Below are 21,476 nucleotides of genomic sequence, written 5' to 3' on the forward strand. Positions count from 1 at the left end.
GGCTGTGTCTGTTCTTTTTGTCCCGCTTCTTATTTCTCTTGGGCATGATTAACCACACATGCCAACGCCCCAGCTCACGGGCTGCCTGTTCCTACGGCCCGCCCGCCTGCCTGTCTTGCCGGGGCTGTGTCCATGCAGCTCTCAGCATATCCTGTTTGTTCAGTCCCCTTTGTCTCCCACTGGAGCAACAGGGAGAAAGGATTCCTCTGAGCCCCTTGGATTTGGGCTTTGAAATCAGATCCTGGCACACCTGATTACACTCAATAGCTGGAAATGGTAAGGATGTCCGATGGGCAGAGGGCTCTTGTTTTAAGCTCTGCACACCAGGAAGGCAGGGGCTGGGTCTCCTCGGGGCTGCACTGGAGGGGGCAGGATGCTCTGGCAGGAAAAGCAAACAGTGTAGCTGAAGGGAAATTCACTTGAAAAAGAACTTGGGGCAGTGTCCATCAGGGGGCATGTAAGCTGTCCCTGAGGACACAAAATGGGGCTTAGACTCATTCCTCTTTCCTCACACCTCCCTGGTTGGGAAGCATTCGGTTCCAGTAACCACACGCCCAAGGGCTGGGAGAGTCAAGCTCTCTGTCCTGCTTTTTCTGTAGAGGTGTTGCCTCTGAGACCTTGGCAAAGGGAACAAAAAAACAGCAACTTACAAGCCATGACACTGGGAAGGAAGCTAAGAAGCTCCTCAGCCTCCACGCACCATGAGCTTTCCCACAGAGATTGAAAAGTCATTAGGAAAATTCCACACGTACAAAAGGCATAAAGAGCACCCTTGCACCAGCACCCCGCTTAAGAAATGAGATGTTACCAATGCAGAGGTGCCTGGGTGGCTGAGTTGGTTGAGCACATCTGACTCTTGATTTCAGCTCAGGTCATGATCCTAGTGTTGTGAGATCAAGACCCAATTTAGTCTCGGAGCTCAGCGTGGAGCCTACTTAATTCTCTCTCTCTCTCTCTCTCTCTCTCTCTCTCTCTCTCTCCTCTTCCTCTGCCCCTCTCTGCCCCCTCTCTAAAATTTAAAAAAAGATTAATTTGAGAGAGAGAGAGAGAAATGTTACCAATGAAGGTAAAGCCTCGGGGGTCCTCCCTGAACCCTCCTCTACCCCACCTCTCCAGCAACAACCTCTCAGTCACTCCAGGCCTTTCCTACATGTTCCAGGGGTGTGTGTGCAGCCCTCTTTGTGATAATCACGTGCCACATTCCCCAGATACACCACTCCTTTTTCATGCCTTTAGCCCAATGTGGCTGCTGTGCTTTACTAGCCTGCGATGCTAGTCCCCTGTCTCACTCTTCCTTCCACTCTGGGCTCAGATGTCACTAACCTGAGGGGCTCTTCCTATCGCCTGAGGCACTGATTCCTGGAGCTCCACGGCCCTCAGCCCTCGTCTGAGCACTTGCACTATTGCCATGACGCCTGCAGTGTGCCCACCCCACTTCCACACAGGGCTGCAGATGCTATAAGGACAAACACTGGCCCCCTGTGGCTCCTCCAGCCAGTGACCTGGCCCATTGCCTACTGGCAATGGAGTTGCCAGTTGAGTGAGTGAATGAGTGGGTGCCCAAATGAATGACAACTCAGCTATCAGACTTCCAACTTTTGGGGAAGTCCCCATGGCCCCAGTGCCTTTTATAGGGGCATTTTCCTCCTCTAAGCTCCAAATCTTCTCTCTTCTGGAAGCACAACACTGAAAGGTCTCTTCTTCACATTCCTCAAATGAAGTTGGAACAAATATAATGGGAGTGTAAACTTTATTCCCCATAACTTCAACAAACAATAGTTTCAAAGAGAACCCTGGGTGGGCCTCATGTAGGTCTTGAACATCTTTTTCTAGGTGTCTTGTCACTTGTGTTCTTTGTCTTCTTGCAGCCTGTAGAAATCCTTAAAGACAGGAAAATGTACAAACCTATTAATCTTGCTTAGAAAATCCACTTTACCGCCACAGAAACAAAATATTGGGAAACAACAGTCTGGCTATTAAGGTGTTCTCACCCACACCCATTGTTCTCTGCTAAAACATTTGGTTGTTGCTGTGTAGACTCAGCTTTAGTCATGGAATTTTAGAGGATGTGCCTCAGAAGTGGGATCAAGAGCAAGCTTGACAGTAATCTGCACCGTAAGCCCATTTGGTGCCCTGGCACTGAGAATGGGCACCCAAGTCTGCCCAGGAAGGACATGAGAAGTGAGAGCAAGGCCAAGGGCTGGGTTGTGTGCATGCAGCACAAAGGTCAAATTTTCTTTTATGTTTGTTTGTTTGTTTGTTTTTACATGTGTAATTTTTATCAAGGTGAAATTCACATAACATAAAACATTGAAGTAAACAATGCATGGGAGCCTGGGTAGCTTGGTCAGTTAAGCGTCTGACTCTTGGTCTCAACTCAGGTCATGATTTCACAGTTGGTGAGTTTGAGCCCCACGCTGGGCTCTGTGCTGACAACATAGAGCCTGCTTGGGATTCTCTCTCTGCCCCTCCCTGGCTTGCTCTCTCTCTCTCAAAAAATAAATAAACATAAAAAATTTTTTTAAATGTGATTTAAAAAAAAAGTAAATAATTCAGAGGCAATGAGTACATTCACAGTATTGTGCAACCACCACTGATATCTAACATTTTTACCACCCCTAAAGGAAACCCTATACCCATTAATCAATACTCCCCAATCCCCCCTCCCCTCAGCTCCTAGAAACTACCAGTCTGTGCTCTGCCTCTATGGATTTACCTATTCTGGGTATTTCACGTAAGTAAAATCATACAGTATGTGACCTTTTGAGTCTGGCTTCTTTCACTAGTGTATTTACGAGGTTCACCCATAGTGTAGCACAGTTCAGTACTTCACCCTTTCACTGGCTGAGTACTATTCTGTTGTACGAATATACTGCATTTTGCTTATCCATTCACCAACGGTGGCTATTTGGGCTGTTTGCACCTTTTGGCTACTGTGAATAGTGTTGCTATGAACTTGTGTGTACATGTATTTATTTGAGTAACTGTTTTCTGTTCTTTCGGGTATATACATAGGGGTAGAATTGCTGGATCATAGAGTAAATCTAGGTTTAACTCTTTAGGACTTGGGCGCCTGGGTGGTGCAGTCGGTTAAGCGTCCGACTTCAGCCAGGTCACGATCTTGCGGTCCGTGAGTTCGAGCCCCACATCAGGCTCTGGGCTGATGGCTCGGAGCCTGGAGCCTGTTTCCGATTCTGTGTCTCCCTCTCTCTCTGCCCCTCCCCCATTCATGCTCTGTCTTTCTCTGTCCCAAAAATAAATAAAAACGTTGAAAAAAAAAATTTAACTCTTTAGGACTTACCATACTGTTTTCCTCAGTAGCCAAATCATTTTACATTCCCACCAGCTATGTACAAGCACAGGTAAGAGTTTATCCTTATGGGAGTTACATTCTAAAGTAGCCTCAAGAGCTCAATGGCTGTGTTGTGTGCACACATACTCTATAAGTGGAGATAGAAATTTTGCACAGGGGTAAAGGAGAAGGTAGAGCCCTCAGTAGACAAGTTGAGGGATGTTGAGAGGAACAGTGGACTTTACCTGTCTCCTTGCCATGCTATCCTTAGCTAAGCAAGGAACGGGCTATTTACTGTCTATCATCTCTTCACTTCTTTCCAGTTAGTTTTCACAACTACCCTGTTCTCGAGCCTTAGGGTCATACTGACTGTCCACCTTTAGCCAGATTTCAGTAACCATGTGGGATTCTCTTAGTACGTGATCCAGTGTTTAGAGCTCCCATTTTTGTGAAAGTTGAACTTGACACATGCCACCCGTTACCATCTGGGAGCCAGAAATGGGAGGAACACCTTTAAAGAGAAAGCTACAAAAGCAAAGTTATTCATCGTAACTGTGCAGGAGAAAGACAAGATCATCAACAGAACCCCACTGAGTTAGGGCTTTCTTCTCTCACAGTCTGGTGGCTGAAAGCATCAGCAATTTGGAAGGAAGGCCTTCCCGAGAGAGAGGCCTACGAATCCCTAGGACAATGTCCTTTCTGTTAACCATGGATCTTTATGGCTGAACATGGGCTAAAAGAGGAAGTCGAGAAGGGGGGGCTCGGGGAGGGGGAGCATGGCCCTGAGAAGGGAGCACGACCAGAGAAGGCTTTTAAGAGAGTAGGGTCTCCTGGTCATTTTCTGTGAATGTGCAGCTTTGGGAGGATAACAAGGAGAAGAGAAGGGGAAGGGCGTGAGCACTGGGAGAATTAATGCTTCCAGTGGGCTTGGCAGGAAGGAGGATCAACACCCCATTTGGAAGTAGGTCTTTGCAGCTCACTCATAAACCTTTGGGGGCACAAGGGGCTTTGAAATACCAATGTATCTGGTTGAGAATAGGAAGCCTTGAGATGTAATTCTGATTTGAGCCCTGCCATTGAACACAAGGACGTCTCAGTTTTTCACAGGGTAAGAGGAGGTTGTCTTCACATTCTTCCAATAAATAAAAGAATGAACAACCAGATTATCTCTTGAAAATGGACCATGCCCCTTTCTTGGGGACAAGTGGAGAACCAGTGATGTCAACATGGAAATGAGTGATTGTCCTCACCAGCCACAAGTGAGAGCTTTTGTCTTGACTTTTTAATCATAATCCAACAGGACATTTTGTAGGGTAAATGGATGTAGTGGGCTAAATGGTGGCTCCCCAGAAGATATGTCCACATCCTAACCCCTGGAACCTGTGAATGCAACCTTCTTTGGAATAGGGTCTTTGCAGATGTAATTAAGTTAAGGATCTTGAGATAAGATCCTCTGGGTTACCCAGGTGGCCTCTAATCCAGTGACAAGTATCCTTATAAGACACATGCAAAGGAGAGACACGTGAAAAAGAGGAGGCCATTTGAGCACAGAGGCAGAGTCTGGAGTTATGCAGCCCCAAGTCAAGGAATGCCTGGAGCCTCCAGAAGCTGGAAGAAGCAGGGACGTGTTCTCCTCAAAAGCCTTCGGGGGGATCATGGCCCTGCCGACATCTTGATTTGGGCTTCTGGCTTCCAGAACTGAGGTGGCATAAATTTCTGTTGTTTTAAGACACCACATTTGTGACAGTTTGTTGCAGCCACCTTAGGAAACTAATATAATGGGGTTGTATAGAAAGATGATATGACAAGGGAGAGAGAGAATCTAGAAAACCAAGTTCAGTGCCTGGATTTGCTGCTCATGTCCGAGGCAAATTTTGTCAACTTTGTGTTACAGGTAAGTTTCCTCCTGTGTTTCCTCCTGTGTTTGCTTTTCATGGCTGAGAGGAGGACCCATAACTTACTTGAGGGTGCTACTCAGGATTGGAGGAGGTTGGGTCAGACCCTCACACAAGTTCAAAATGGCGATAATAGTAATGACCACATTCTATAGAACATTTAACACATGCTACGTAATTTACATACATTATCTGATTTAGTCCTCAGAACAATTCTACGAGGGTAGTATTCTCATCCCCATCTTACAGATGCATAAACCGAGGCTCTGAGAGGTGACATAGCCTGTTCAAGGCCATTCGGGGAATGATGGTGGCACCAGACCTGTGCTGAATCCATAGCATTACAGAAGATTCAAGCCTCACAAAGACAGTTGATGCAGCACCCCCACAGCATCCCACAGTGCTCTGCTGGCTGATGAGAAAGGTCTGTTTATTTTCTAAATATTAGCACCAATGACACTACAGTTTGGGCGAGGATCTGGTTAGACCCTGCCAACAGCAGCTGGATGGCAAAACATCCACAGTCCAGGAAAATCTAGACATAATTGATACTGATCAAGATCCTCTTGGCCCCACGGCTCTGAGCCTTCCTCCCCGCTCAGCCATGCTGGGGGGGAGGGGGAGGGGGAAGAGATGAAACCCCTAATCAAGTGGTCTCTCCCATGTGAGAACCTGGACAGTCCACAAACAGAACCCATCAGGTATAACTCTCTTCCCCAGCTAGGAGAAGGGAGGAAGCTGGCTGGAGAGAAAGGTTCTGATAAAGCCCTGTCCTGGGCAGACTGACACTGGGGCCCTCTCTTCGTCAGGATGGTCTCAGGCAGGCCCTACACCTGGAGTCCCTGTGCCTTTCACAGAGTCACAGAGTTTGGGAGAGATCTGAATTGACCTCCTTCTTGCAGCCGCTTAGGCTGGGGTGTGGCTAATGGGGCAGCTTCCCTGTCCTTCCAGCATTCTGAGTCGGAGTGAGTGCAGGAGCAGGGAGGCGACCCGGGGGCCTGCCAGATTTCCTCCCACACAGACCTCTGCGCAAGATAAAGTCAGGAGAGGCTGTGCCACAGGACAACAGCATAATAAATCCCCTCCGGCCTCCTCCGGGGCTCATTGTTCTATTGCAGCAGTTGTTTTGAGTATGATCAAAAGGAAGGAAGAGCACTGTGCTATCAGGCTGGGGAAGAAGGATGCTCTCCTGACCGCTCCTGTTGCCCTTGGCCACCCTCGTTTTAAATATGAGGAAACCGAAGGGCAAATTGCAGCCTAACCCCAGCCGCATGTGAGGCTCAGCCAGCCACTCCGAGGCCCCCTGGACCTCTGGTGAGGCAGCAATCCTGTCCAGACTTGCTGACAGCCACCTGGGTTACCCTGGCCTTGTCCTTTCGCCCTGGGCAGGGGGCCGGGAGGCCCTGGCTCAGGGTCAGCGGCAGTGTGGGGAGGACGCTGGAAGTGGGCCCTGGAGTGGCTGCTCAGCTGTTGTTTACCCCTTGGGCTGAGAACTGAGGCCATTAGGCCACAGCCATTGGAAATCACAGGCCAGAAAAGGAATTCCCGAATCTGGCTGGCCTGGTGCCTATGGCTCAAGACAGCGAATAGCTCAGGTTCTTGGGAAGGTGGTATCTTCAGGACTCACGGCCTTTCCTACACAGAGCCAAGTCCGGGCTTGGGCACAGGTGGTACGCACCTCAGTCCCCAAGGCTGGATTCCTGCAGGGAACTGGAGCAGAAAGCATCGGCTTCCTTGAGGCGGGAAGGGTGGAGCTGAGGGTTCCTCCCGAAGACTGCAGGCTCGGGGAGCCCTTTGCTTCTCCCCAATGTCTGCCCTGCCTGACGCCCAGAGTCTGATTCACCAGGTGCCCGGTCACCTTTGTCTGGGCTGGAGGCCACGTCTGAGCCATCAAAGGCACCTCAACGGGGGAGGATGTCAATGTGCTTCCTCAACCAGAAAGGTGGTTTGAGTTCGGCCGAAGCAGCCCAAGCAAACAAGCAGAAGCCTGTCAATTGAAAGATGGGGGCTGCTGGGAGATCACACGACAACAAAATGAGAACCATTATCAGTCTCGTCCCAGCCTGAAGGAGGGAGAGCCTTTGAAGCCACAGACAGGCTGAACAGAACTTTCCACCTGAGAGGCGCTGGAGGTGGGAGGTCAGGCTGCACCCAGCCCCCACAAAAACTGATCAAAGCCTGCTGCAGAGGGAGGGGCCCGCAGCTGCAGCCCTGCTCCCCCCACGGGCCGCCCAAGGCTTTCTGAAGGCAACCGGCCGGCCCTTTCGGGGGGCCTGTGGGAAAACCCGGCACAGATGCACTGTAGCCAACCCCCCCAGAGCTGCTGGGACAGGGGAAATAACCCCCTCAGTGGTCCTGAAAAGAAGAGGGAGGGAATCAAAGCACATGGAAAATGCTAAGACCACCCACCTGATGAGCGCCTACCTTTTTGGGGAAACAATAACTCCTGGCTTCCCAGGCGCACTTCTGAAAGAACAAACAGACTGAACAGGCTGCCTCAAAGCTCCGTGCACAGAGGGATTTGTGGGACGCCCGGCCCCTCATAAGCATCGGAAGCTTAATTTGAAGTGTGTTGGCCTCTCGGTGCTATTCAGGGTCTCCTAACATCCACTCTCCTCCCTGGCAACCTGAGAAACAACAGAAGCCTCATTCAGGGCACAACAGGGTCCTGTGGGGATGCCCTTAGTGCACTTCTCTCAGACTGGACAGTGCTATCTGCCAGGGAACATTCTAGTGTCATCTTCCACGCTGGACCCGGGGCATGAGGGAATTGATGAAAAGGCTCTGCATTGAATGCGGTGTTGGTCCTGCCTGGACTGGACAGCCTCAGCCCACCCTGCTGGCCTCGTGCCCCTTCCCTCCTGCCTGGAGCTCGCCTTCTGTGGACGGGCACTTCATGGAGCCCACGAAGAGGCTGCAACAAAGCAAAGCCATTTCCACTGTGCTCTCCTTCTCAAAAGGATGGGAAAGTTCTTTTCTTCTCCTTCCTGGGAAAGGATTTGAAGGGAGGGTGGAGGGGGATACTAATGTGGAGGCCTGAGAGGTATTTATGTAGAGAGGGAATGTATGGAGGAAATGGGTTGCCCAGGAGCACTGGGGGAAACCGAGATGAGAAAGTTCCAGAACTGCTGGTTTAACCAGCTGGCATTCTTTCCAAGATATGGGTGAGCAAGGACTAGACAGAGGGCCTCAGGGAGGAGAAAAACAGAAATGAGGGGAGAGGCATTTCCTCTCCCCCTCCTCCAGAGACCAGATCCTAAAGAGGGGGGTGGGCAGCCAGGAATGGCTGACCGGCCACCCACTACTCACTGTGAGATTTATATCTTTGGATTACTTTGCCCCGAGCGATAGATGGGATCATCTCCATTTTACAGGTGACAAAACAGAGATTCGAAGAATTAACCAAGGCTTTCCGAAGGGCCCATGGAACTGCCAGGCTGGAACTCAGTCCTCAGGTGGCCTGGCTCCAGAGTTCATAACCTTTCCCTGCTCTTCCCAGGCCTGCCCGGCCTCTCGGGGCCAGGCACGTGTTAGCGGAGGCTCAGGCAACTCTTCGTTAGGTTGAACGGAACTGAGCAGCCGAACACTCGCTGGCCTCTTCCGACCTGACTGAGAGGAATCCTTTTGAGGGTCCGGGTTATGGAAAGAAATTCTCTGAGGCACCAAATAAAATCCTGCTCTGAGGTGCAAGGAGGTCTTTTTTGAAATTAATACCTAATAAAGTTTACACAGACCCCCAAAAGGAAAAACAGAAGGGAACTGGAACAATAAAAAAGCAGAGTAGGTAGATTATAAAACTTCAGAGTGTTGTCTTTCATCCAGGAAGCACAAAGCATTCACAGGCTCTAATTACATCTTCGTCCCCATGGCCCTTTCTGAAGTTGGTAGGCACATGCATGTTAACAGTACCCCTCATTTTAGGCATGGATGGATTTGGGTACCGAAAGCTTTAGCACTTCTCCCCAAGGCAAACAGAACATGGTCGCATTCCCCAAACCTGTGTCGGATGCTACCTCCAGCTGTTTCCTGACTCAGCAAATAAAACCAAGTTTTTTGGGGAGGTTTGAGGGGGTAGGGGAGAGGTTTGAGTGGCTCAATGGTCTAGGAATAAGGGGGGCAGAGCTGAAGAATTAGACCTCACTTTGGCCTGCATACAGTATAGATTCCCCCTTTGTTCACCCACATGCTCATTCTTCAATTTAGGCACGTGTTCATTGTGTTCATCAATGGGTGCTAACAGTCACGGAGGCCTGGGCCGGGCCACTCATGTTAGGTGGTGCCATGCTGGACAGTAGGCACCTCCGATGATGGAGATGGGAAGACAGTGTCTGGGCTGACACCCACCTGTGGGAATTGGGGGGGAAATTGCTCCTGGTGGACACAGTGGATGTTGAGGTTCAGACAGCTAGGGATGCTAAAGAGAACTTAATTGCAAGGGAGTAATCTTTTTTGTTTGTTTGTTTGTTTGTTTTGTTTTTGTTTTTTGCTGGTTCACATCCAATCATCTCATTTCTTGGCTTTAATAATATAATAATAATAATCGCACATGGCTTTTTAATGGCTCGCCACTGCTAAACAAATTTCTTCACTAGACCCTGAAGCCCTTTCATAGTATGACTCCATCTGGGACCCCAATCTTACTTCCTGTTCCTCTTCTAACCTCTGTGCAGTGATTCTCAATTTCTGGGCTGTAGACCTATGGGCAGGGGCATGGAGTTTCAGGAAGGTGTAACTCTGTGCACCATGCCAAATATGGGCTGCATCCCAAATCAATAGTATGCAAAAAGCTAATTTGAAAGAGTTGTCAATGTCTAGCAGCTCTTTGTCATTATGTGTGTTCTTGGGTACTAAAGTTCAACAATTATTATAAGAAAGGGCCTGCGTTATGGTAATGGTTTTCAAACTGGGGTCCAAGGATCCCCTCAGAGAGTCCCTGAAATAGAGCTGGGGGAAGGATCAGGATGGAGCCCGAGCAGATGGGACCACCCCCACCCCACCCTCCAACACACAACTAACTCATCCCCTCCCCTTGCAACCAGAGCATCTCTGCTTTTATAACTTTTGCACACTGGCCTTTCTGGTAAGATTTTATTTGAAAAAAGGACTCTGCTGGGGAATACAGTGGGGTGGAGTTTACAGGCAGTGGCTAAGGACAAAGTACATGTACCTTGCAACTTGCTAGTGTCCAGGGGAGCAGTGAGAACTCTGTCACAGCCCTGCATGGGCCTACCATGAGTAAATTGTGGTGTGGAAATGGTGCGAGGGAAGCCATTCCCTCTGTCCAGACCCACCGAGAAAGCGCCCCAGGTTAGTTAGTTTGTTAGATGCATTAAGTCCATCTGGCTCTTGGACATAAAAGATGAAGTTGCACTTTAGCCAGTCCTATTGTCAATGCAAAAAGTGTCCCTTTTCCTCATGTAATACACCATTTACCACTGTCCAGGGAGGGAAGGGAAACCCCCTACATACCAGCTCTTCTTGTGTGTCAAAGTTCCCAGTGGGATAGTGGTCACTTGGGCCTATTTTCATCCCTGAATTTCTTGTTCATTGGGCTGGTGCCTCCCACCCAGGCCTTTGGACCACATGGCTTGCCCTCAGGTACCTTGGGCCAATAAGAGGTGGCAAAGCAGAACCCTGAGAGAGGACTTCTGGAAATTCTTCAACTGAGCCTCTATCTTCTTAGCCTGGTTTCAGAGCAAAAAATAAAGAAATGCCCCAAGCATTCTAGAACAGTGCTCATTAGCATGTGAGACTCAGGCAGGAGACTGGAAGGGATGCCTTTGTCCCTGCTTTTCACTCTGCTGTCCACACATACCTGTAAAAGCTGCCTTCCGAACATGCAGACTTGGGGTAAATGCTACAAAAGGGATGGCAGAACTCTCTTTTATGAACACCCCGTCAGAGACACAAGAGAAACAATGGCAAGCAGACCCAGGCCTGTCATGGCTATGACTGAGACAATTGGAATGTGTGTGTGTGCACATGCACATGTGCACATTTCAGACTATAAATATGGCTCTGAGTTCCTGTGTGCTGGGGGTAGGCTGAGGGGGCAAAAAGTTATGTGTGTGTCAGAGGGTTTCAGGGAGCACCCACACACCTAGATGCTCAAATTTATAGAGGGGGCTAGTGGGGAACTAAGGGAAAGTTTTCAGATTGGGAGAGTGTGTGTGTATGAGCACAGACCTCTGCTCATGTGCGTTGGGGGAAACAGGGGAAATTTTGTGTTTGGGTGTATACACATGCATGGCATGTGTGCATGCATTCAAGTGTGCAAAGGGGAAGCTGAAAGAAAGTTTCGAGAGTCTGTAAAAATTCTCAGTTAGAAGAATATCTGGCAACTCCCCATACCACAGGTTGGTACACATTCAGTGCTTGTGAAGTTCATTTCCTGTACTAGTTACCAGGCCTTGTTTATACAGGACACAAAATACGATTTAGAGCAAAAAACTCCAGGTATCAGAGGTGAATTGAGGGACAGTGTGTTTCAAGAGGGTGGGGAAGCAGAGTAGAAGGTCACTGCCCTGTGTCTTTTGAAGGACCAATGAAACCAATTTTCAATATCAATCCATAATTCCCACCCTTATATGCTTTGGAGAGAGAGAGAAGGTAGAGATCTAATTTTAAAATTCTGTCCTTCATTGCTCTGAAGCCATTTTAGCGCCCAGTCTGCTCATCCAATAGCAGCTGGACATTCTTGTGTGTTTATGTGTTTTTAAACTTATCTGGCTTGTTCCACTCTGAGCTTTAGTTTGTGAGCCTGGCCCCAGGAAGTGTTTATGAGTTTTTTCACTGTGCTTTCCTCTGACTTGCTTTGGTTTGATGGCACAGAAGGGTAAAGCTTGACTTAAGCACTCTGTTCTTTGTTTGAGGGCCCCAGATCATATGGAGTCCTCAGGCTGGCATCCACAGTGAAGTTGGACAGTTTGACCCAATACCACCATGGCAAGCATATGAGCAGACATTTCTGAACACCTCAATATGGGGAGAAACCGCACTCTACAAACAAACTCCTTGGCATGTGACCTCCTCAGAGTTATCTTGCCAGTATATTCATCCATGTGACACTCAGCTCATAATAAATGCTCAGGGTCTGCTAATTAACCATGGTGCATTCTATTCTAATCAAGGGCCATGAAGCCATTATCAGGGTCAACAGAGCCAACATTGCTCTTCAGCACAGAGCAGGACTTTGTTGGATCAAGTGTCCTGAACACACGTGGGACTCTGATGCACCTGTGTGAGAGTCATGAGCCTCTCTCTGCTCTTGCTCCAGTCTAGACTCAAGGAAGGAGTGTTAAAATCTGGGTTTGGGGTTCTGTAAGGCAGAAAGCCCGATCCTATCAGGAAACCAAGTCTAGACAAAACAGAGCTTCGAAGATCACACCCACTCTTTGCTGGTGGAAGCAAAGAGTGCCAATCAGGGGTTATGTTAGGGAGCCTCATTGGGAGGCAGAAGCCAGAGGAGCCATACCTTGTCCTCTCTCAGGCCAAGGTCTAAGCCCTGCTTGAGGCTGTTTCTGAGCACAGAGCTCCTATGGTGGGGGGACCCAAAAATGCTAATGGGGTCATTTCCCAGGCTTTTCCCTGGTCCAGTGCAGGACTTCAGTTGTTTATGGTGATAGAGTTTGCTTTTTACTCCATCCCTGCTCTGTTGGCATCCTTCATCACCTTCAGGCAATTCACAATATCTCATCACTAAGAAACCTCCAAACAATAGCAGGACTCTAGAGATTGGGACCCATGACTCCTCAGTGAGTTCTGAATCTCCTTTGAAGCCATGCCTAAAGTTCAGGGAGAAGCTTGCCAAGGAAAAAGGCCTTGAGACAGCAGTGAAGATGGAGACAGTAAGGTACAGAGCATTATCCTTTATAGGACCTCTTGGCTGGGGGACTTTACATAGAGTTAACACTCTATGCAAGCTAGTGTAGCACTCTGTTGATCTGTGATTCCATTTAAGGCCCAACACAGCCCCCTTCCAGAGTGTTCCAGGCAACTGTGGTCGCAGCCTAGGAGATGTCCTTTCTTGGCTGGAAGTGCCTCCACCTGGAGCCGGGCCTGGCCCTGAAGGAAACAGGCTCCTGTGGGAAGAGATCTGCACTTGCCCCTCCTGCTCCAAGGCAGCAGCTTTCTGGGTGTCATCCGTTTGCCTGCCAAGACTAGTCCCTGGGGGGGATGCTGATTTTTCAGGTTTCCCTGCCTGTCCCCGCAATAACCCCAGCAATTACTTGCCCCCCTAACAGCCTTGGAAGGGGGCCTGATTGCATTTCCAGACAGCAGCATTTGCATCAGGAGCTCTTCACTCAGGTTTCCTTACAGAGGGGTTTGCTTTCAGGGAAGGGTGGGGTTCCTCTCCTCTGTCCTCCCTAGGAACCCCTCATACCCCTCCATCACTGTGCCTGTAATAGGATTATAATCCACCCCTTCCTCGTGTCTTCCCCTGCTAGCCTGGATGACCCTGAGGGCTGTCTTCTAGGCACACTGGTGAGTGGCGGGCAGCCTGGGGTCCTTATTGAATGAGGGTCATCTAGGACCCAGAAGGCCTGCACTGAGTACCCCAACACTCGCTAGCCATTGGGCTTTAGATAAAGGTGCTTTTCAAGGGGTCTGGCCTGAGTCTCCTCCCCATCCACTGATACTCAATGCTACATTCCTTTAATCTAAAATATGAAATTGTAGTTCTCTGAGCCTTTCAATGGATCATTTGTAGAGCCATACATGAAAAAACTTTATAAAATGGCCAGTACAACATATATAAGGAGTGGTGTTATGTTAAAGCCCCCCAGCTCCCTTCATTACCATCATCCGATGAATGGAAGATCTTTCTGTGACTCGGAGGCCTGGTTCTTCCTATCTGTGCTGTTTCCCACGTGACCTTCAGCGAGTTGCTTTCTCTCAATGACTCTGTTTTTTCATCTGTGAAATGGAAGTACAGAATTGTCAGGACAAATACTTTGTACACTTAACTGAGTGGCATGATTGTTGGTATTGTTCTTTACGGCCATTGTTTAAATGACATAGAGCCACTTTCCTGAAGAGCTATGTTTAGAAGGAACTAGACCTCAGATGTGGGATGTGGGATGTGGGAACAGATCCTAAGTCTGTCCTTTGTTGTCATGAAAGTACACCTCCCCAGTACTTCTCCAGCAGAGGGGTCAGCAAACTTTTGCAGCAAGGGACACAGAGTATATATTGTCAGCTTTGTGGGCCATAGGATCTCTGTCACAACTACTAAAGCAGTCATAGACCATATATAAATGAATGGACATGACTGAGTTGCAATAAAACTTTTATTTACAAAATTTGGCCCATGGGCCATGGTTTGCCAACCCCTATTCTAGCTCGGGATAGGTGCTCAGGATAAACTTGGGAAATTGGTGTGTTGTCGATAGGTGAGTAGAGACCTCTGTGCTCATCCAGATCCTTGATTCTAATTCTGTTTACACAGGCCCAGATTCTGTGTTCCCACCATGGGGTCACAGCCGCAAAGCCCTCACCTCTTACTTCACTCCCCTCCTCCAGCTCTGAGAGATCACAGGCTCATGCAAACCCACCCACTTAATGGAGAGAAGAGTTTTTGTGACTTCCAGGATCTGTCCCCTTCCTCCGCCCTCCCCAGGGCCTTTCCCCTCCATCCAGTTTGTGGGACACACAATTTGTAATCTCCTTAAAACCAAAGAAGCAAGGTCTCTGATTCATGTAGATTAAAATCAGCTGCAACCTATTAATGGCCCAGAGCCCAAGACAGATTTTAGGAAACAAAAACACTGGACCAAATTAGACTGAACTGGACTCTGTCTCCAGGGGAGGGAGGTGGGGTAGGAGGCTGGGGGTGAGGGGAGTGGCCATGTGGTTTTAATTAATTTGGATTCTCTTCCTGAAGCTAATTCACCCAATACAAAGCATGTGTAGCGTCATGGAAGCAGCCAGCCTTGGAGCTGGGCTCTCCCTGGTGAAAGCCCCAGGTCCTGTTGGGGGGCTGGGGCTGGTTGTGTGTCTGTAATTAACAGGTTTCAAAGTGGTTATTTTGGAAAAGAGAATTTCAGTGGCGCGTTAAAATCCTTTCATCAACCATCAGCCTGCGTCCCAAGGCCTTCAGCAAGGCCCTGGCCACTTACGGCTTCAGAGAGCTTTGAATTCCCAGGGTCTTGTTTGAGAATGTGGAGGCTTTTGCCATGGGTTTTATTAGGCTGATGGTTGCCATGATTTTCATTATGTTGTTTGGTTACTGGGATCATAAAAATGTTTCTCTCTTCCTAGAGTACCTAAAAACATTAAAAAGAAAAGAAAAAGAAGAGCCCCTGCCTTTATGGAAGTTACATAACATACAAGCTGTGACTCCCTCATGGGAAAGGCCGGCTCTGCCTCTGGGCCTGGGGGAATTGGAGGTGGGGCATATCACGAGGCTGGAAGAGACCAGGCAACCGGCCAGCTTCCAGTTCTGACCCCACATCTGAGGAAACTGAGGCTTGGGGAGATGCCCCAGCTGAAGCCAGTCAGGTCTCTTCTCTCAGACTCTATCGGGTGTTCCTTATCCTCCTGGTGCATCAAGGCAGTGAACAGAATCAGAAAGCTAGTGAAGGAATCTGAATTCCACCGGACTGGTGCTTTAGGACACTTCTAAGAGTAGAAGGAAATGGCAAACTTACATGTAGCTTGAAATCAAATGCTGCAGTGGACAGGGAAGCCACTTAAGCCAGTGCTGGAGGTCCTGATGGTGTCAATGGGGGGAGCTCTCCTCAGACTCTAGACTGAGGCCCTGAGGGGAGAAGAGTCTCTGGAGACTATCTTGGCACCCAGGGCCCTGAGCTGCAGAAAGGAGGGAAATAGGTACTAAATCCCGCAAGCCACAAAGATGATTTCTTACTGCTCTGAATAAAACTTCTGAAATCTGGTCAAGCTCCCAGAATCACCATATGGGGTGACAGGAACTTTGAGTCTGCGTTATCTGATCAATGGAACGCCAGCCTGGCTTTATTTCCTATTTTGATGATGGCTACCTTCCAGAACCTTCTTTCATGAAGGACATGAAAAATATTTTGGGAGAGTTGCTATTAAATAACCTCTGGTGCTTAAAAACAATGGATGGTCTCCAGAGCAGCAGGCCTTGCTCTCAGTAGGACACCAGTTAGACCTAATCCACAATAAAGCTGTAATGTAGTTCTTCAGAGGTTTAGAGAGTGTCAGAACTGGGAGGGCAATTCAAGTCCAGTTCCCCCAGGCCAGTGTTACAGACAGGGAAACCGAGGCCTTAGAGCTGGAGTACAGGGTCCAGCCTATGGTTTCCAGCAATCCGGGTTTGCTCAACTGCACCACTCTTCACCAGGCTACATTCCACTTTGCCTTAACGTTTTCATTCACTCATTCAGTACTTACTGATTACCTCTTATGTGTCAGACACTTCCAGACACTGTTAATTTTGTTTCTTTGAAGTTTTTAGAGATGAAATGAAAGAGATACAATTCTGTGAAATACATTAAGGAAGGAAAGGAAATCCCGCCCCACCCCCCCACCCCAATCCAGGTTTTAGGAAAATGTTGAGCCTGGGCATACTAAAGAAACACCTGTTGTTCTGAGTATACCTTTCAGATGGCCAAATGATATCATTGTCACATAGAGATGGGACTTACCTAGGCTGCCTCTGCTTAAGATCGCCAGCTCACTCCCAATAGCCATCTGGGCAGCCTGTCCCAGAGGATTCTGGGACTGGAAAACATCAAGGGTTCTCTGGATCCAAGGTTGAGTGAGTGCTGGTGAGAACCCAGGCCTGTTGAAGGCATGCAGATGTACGGGTCCCTCAGTCTGTTTCCCATCATTCCCCTCCTCCAGTTCACTTGTCAGTCCTTTGCTCTTGTTTACCTCTGTGTGAATAATTCCTCGATTATAAATAGAGAACTTGGCACTGAGTTTTGGATTATCTGTGATCTTTAATTTTCCCAGGGCAAAAGAAATTAAACCAACAAATCTCTTTGTTTCTCATGGTTCAGTATCCAAGTCATGGAAGCACTGATCTGTGTAGAGTGAGCCAAGCCTGAGCCTCCCCACCCCTCCCCACCTCCTTGCACTCACAGTAAGAAGTCATGCATGCATTCATTCATTCAACAAATATTCAATAAGCACCTATGTGCCAGACTCTATTCTAGACACTGGAGATACAGAGTAAAAAAAGACAATGTCCCTCCTTACCCTGTTTACATCTTAGTGGGGGTGACAGACAATAAGCAAACTAACCAACCACCACCACCAACAAATATATATACGCATATGTATACGTATATGTATACATCTACATATATCAACCGGTGATAAGAGCCTTGAAAAAAAGTAATGCAGGGTAGAGAGATAGGGGTGAGGGGTGCACTATTTTACACACAGTAGAGTCAGGAAGACTTTTCTGGAAAGGTGACATTAGGGAAGAGGTTGAATGAAGAAAGAGTAAGCCATATTTGATCCCGGCAAAGAGCATTTCAGGTAGAAGGAACGCTAAGTGCAAAGGCCTGGGACAGGGACAAGTTTGATGTGTTGGGGAACAGCTAGGAGATCAGGGACCAGAGCAGAGTGAATGATGGGGATGACATGGAATAGAAAGAGAAATTGGGGAGAGGGGGGCAGCTCAGGGAAGGAAGACTTTGGCTTTTGTTCCGAGCATCATGGGGTGTCTTTGGAGGCCTTGGGGCAGGGGAGTGATGTGGCAGAGATGCACACTGGAAGGCTGTCGAGAAGCTGAGGAAAGCATGATGGCCCAGCATGGGTTAAATGTTTACACTCAGACATGTGGCAGATGGTAGCTGTACCTCACGGGTGGTGCCTGAAGTGGAAACCTTTGAGGGCTACATGTTTCAACAGGGTGGGGCTAGGCCTGGGAGCTCAGTACCTCTATACCAATTAGTCTTAAGCCCAAAAAAAGGAAATGCTGATGTTTAAATAGCAGGTTTGGGACCTGTGAGTCATAGAACCTTCAATCAACTGGGCCACTATTGGTAAGCTCTGGGAAGGTGCTGGTGCAGGGACTCAAGCTTCTGACTGGGGTATTTGGCCTCTTGTTGGGGCCTCTAGACATACTCAGAAAAATCAAACTCAAATACAGACCTGGCCTTTAGGTGGTCTGGATGTATTTTTGGCTGACTCTCTTGTCAGTTTCCTTCTCAGGGCCTTTCATTTTGCAAAATGCAGGCTACCTCACTGGAGAGCAGAGGGGAGAAGGGAAAGGCATAGGCTTTGGGTTCACTCAGCCTGGGGTGTAACTCTTGCCTTACCACTTAACAAGCTTTCAAAAGCGTTTTGAAAAGCTACTGAACCTCCTAGAACTGCATTGTCCAATGCAGTAGCCACTAGCCATGTGTGGCTGTTTAAATTCTAAATCAACTAAAATAAAATAAAATAAAATAAAAAATTCAGTTCCTCAGTCCCACTTGGCACACTTCAAGTGCTCAATAGCCACATGGGGGCCAGTGACTATCATGGTACTGGAGAGTGCAAGTATAGAGCATTTCCAACATGGCGGGAGGTGCTATTGGACAGTTTCACTCCTTTAAAAAGGAAGCAATCCATGAGAAATTAAAAAGTTAACATGCACAAAGCACAAGGTGCTTTGCCTGTCTCATGAAATGTGCTCAGAAAATGATAGCCATTATGATTTATCATATGAATCTCTGTCCTGGCTCTGCTGCTGCCTAGCTATGGGGCCAGACACTCAACTTCTCCAAGCCTCCATTTTCTCGTCTGTAAAATGGGAATAATAAGTAATGCTGAATGAATTCCTCAGAGCATAAGTTGATCTTTATTTTTCTCAGTTCTCCCTGGATCTATGAGAACCTCCTCACCAACCCTCAGAAGACTTATCTAGACCTGAGTTTGGGATTTCTAGTCCTGGCATACTTAGCAGGAGGCATGACTTACATCGTGGCTCAGTAATAGATTCTGGAGATTTTAGCCATCTTGAAGGGTTTGAATGTGGGTCATGGTACAAAGTTCCAATGAAAACAAGTGGGCAAGTCTGATCAAGAAAAATAGTCATTTTAAATCAAGTCAGATATTTACCTAGCTTATGTCTTGGGTCCCCCTGCCCAGGCCTTGCTTCCTTGCCTAAATGTTTCTTCGTGGATGCAGCTCGCAGGGAAGGTTCTCAAACAGTCTTTCTGGTATCTTGGCTTCCAATCAGTCCTCCTTTTTCCACTTTGGGGTTTTGTTGTTGAACGTTTATTAACTGCAGGCATTTAGTGGGTGGAAGTTGGGATTTGCCTGGGGCTGGAAGGAAGTCATTTGCCAGGCCAGGATAAGGTGTGGTTTAAGAGTAGGAGCTGGAATCCCCTTCACCTGCTTAATTCATTTCAAGGGAGATTTGTTTTCAACTCCAAAATTACCTGCTAGGATTTCTCGACCTGAGATCCTATCTCCTCTGGCTGTTTTCTTTCATTTCCGATGATAAGAAAGGCTACGGGAAAAAAAGGACTGAGAAGCTCAAGAACATTCTTGCACTCTTTTAAATAAAATTGCACACAGTGAGTTATTTTCTTTACTGTCTTCTACAAAATAGCTAGTAGAAGGTCTGTACAAGCCATCAGAACCTCTGCTCCTAGGGAGGTGTGTCTGAGACCTGGGAGAGTAAATGCAACTGGGGTTTTACAGAAAACTCCGGAACAGTGAATGAGAGGGCAGGGGCTCTGGTCTGTTTAGCTCACAGCTCTCTCCACTGCCCTCTGGCCCTTGGCTCAGAGCTGCTTGTCTCTGCCCATAGTGACCCAGGTTTGCCTGCCGTTGACCCCCTCTTGGAGACAACGGCTGTTCAGGGAGCCTGATCTGAGAATGAATACAGCTAAAGTGACCCCCCAAGCATTGCCAGGCAAAAGACCCAATAAGCCAGGGTTACAGGGAGTGTTAAACTCATAAGGGAGTCCTCAGTAAGTTGAAGTTCAGAATACAGAGCTAGAAGGAGCTATTCTGAAGCTTGTGGAGCAAGAAACTGCCTAAGTGATGGTTTAACTATAAGCCACAAGACCAAAAATAAATAAATAAATAAAAAGCAAGAAGAAAAAGACAAAGGAGGAGGAGAAAAGGTAAAGACCTTTTTAAGATGTAGATCAATTCCCTTAGGCTAGCAGCTCTCAAATGTTTTGGTCTTAAGGACTTCTTAATACTCTAAATCTGTTGAAGGCCCCCAAATGATAGATCCAATGATCCTTATCTTCTAGCAATTATGCCGCGTGTATTCTCCTCCATAGTGAATCAGGCTTGGGCTATGAGACCAATAGAAAATGGCAGAAGTGAGGGTGTATGACTTAAGAAGCTAGATCATAAGAGGGACTCCAGGTTTTTACCTGGTCTCTTCTGTTGTTTGCCCTGAAGAAAGCCAGTCGCCACGTTTTGAGTACCCTGGGAAAGACCTACATGAAAAGGAACTGAGGTTCCCTCTTAACAGTCAGTAACAACTGGCCAGGCTTGTGAGTGAGCCACTTTGAAAGCAGATCCTCCAGCCCCAGTCAAACTTTCAGATGACTATAATGTCATAAGAAACCTCTGAGCCAGAATTTCAGTCAAGGCACTTCTGATTCCTGATCCACAGCAACCATGAGGGCTAACAAATGATGATTGTTGTTTTAAGCCATTTGGTTCTGGAGTATCTTGCTGTGCAGTAACAGATAATTAAATCATCTACCATATTAAAAATTAAAACAGAAGACTATTTAATATTTATTTGTTAATCCATATAGTATTCATTTATGAATACTGTAGTCATATTTATTATTAAGTCATATTTATTACTTCATTAAAATTCATAAATTTTCTTATTTGTTAAAAAGTCAAAAATAACATAATGTTATTGTAAAAATAATTGTGTTTTCCAAAACAAAACAGAACAAAACTTAGTGAGAAGAGTGACAGTATTTTACATTTTTTGCAAATCTCTTTAATGTCTAGCTTAATGGAAGACAGCTGGATGCTCAGATCTACTTCTGCATTCAATCAGCTGTGATAATGTTGTTTTGATTGAAGTATATGAAGGAAACCCAGCCTCACACAGATATGTAGCTGGAAAAGGGACGACTATTTTAATAGCTTTTTTCAGATAATTGTGGTTATGGGTATCCATGCTTTTCAAAAGTCTGAGATACACCATTTTGCTTCTATGAAAGACCTACATTAGTGCCTGTTTTCATTAATCAAAAGAAATCCTAAGAGGATTTTCACTTTTTTGAGAAAAGGCAAAAAGTGAAAATACTGTTCACTCAACATTTGCTTTGCAGGGAGAACTTACCGAGGCAGCATGCACCCCAACCAATGAGAACGGC

The 21,476-nt window shown here is 47.3% G+C and overlaps 1 protein-coding gene and 1 long non-coding RNA gene across 3 annotated transcripts in view; one reads left to right on the forward strand and one right to left on the reverse strand.

The window, feature by feature from the left end:
• RAD51B (RAD51 paralog B) overlaps nucleotides 1-21,476 on the forward strand; it is a 646,020-nt gene that overhangs the window by 591,316 nt on the left and 33,228 nt on the right. The gene's annotated exons all lie outside the window — the stretch shown is intronic.
• Nucleotides 1,734-20,792, reverse strand: LOC122467771. Its single transcript, XR_006293055.1, has 3 exons — nucleotides 16,818-20,792; nucleotides 13,987-14,103; nucleotides 1,734-1,880 (listed from the first exon to the last, which is right to left on the reverse strand). It is a non-coding gene; the product is annotated as an uncharacterized LOC122467771 (long non-coding RNA).

Source organism: Prionailurus bengalensis, chromosome B3 (genome assembly GCF_016509475.1).
Source record: "Prionailurus bengalensis isolate Pbe53 chromosome B3, Fcat_Pben_1.1_paternal_pri, whole genome shotgun sequence".
Classification (NCBI taxonomy): domain Eukaryota; kingdom Metazoa; phylum Chordata; class Mammalia; order Carnivora; family Felidae; genus Prionailurus; species Prionailurus bengalensis.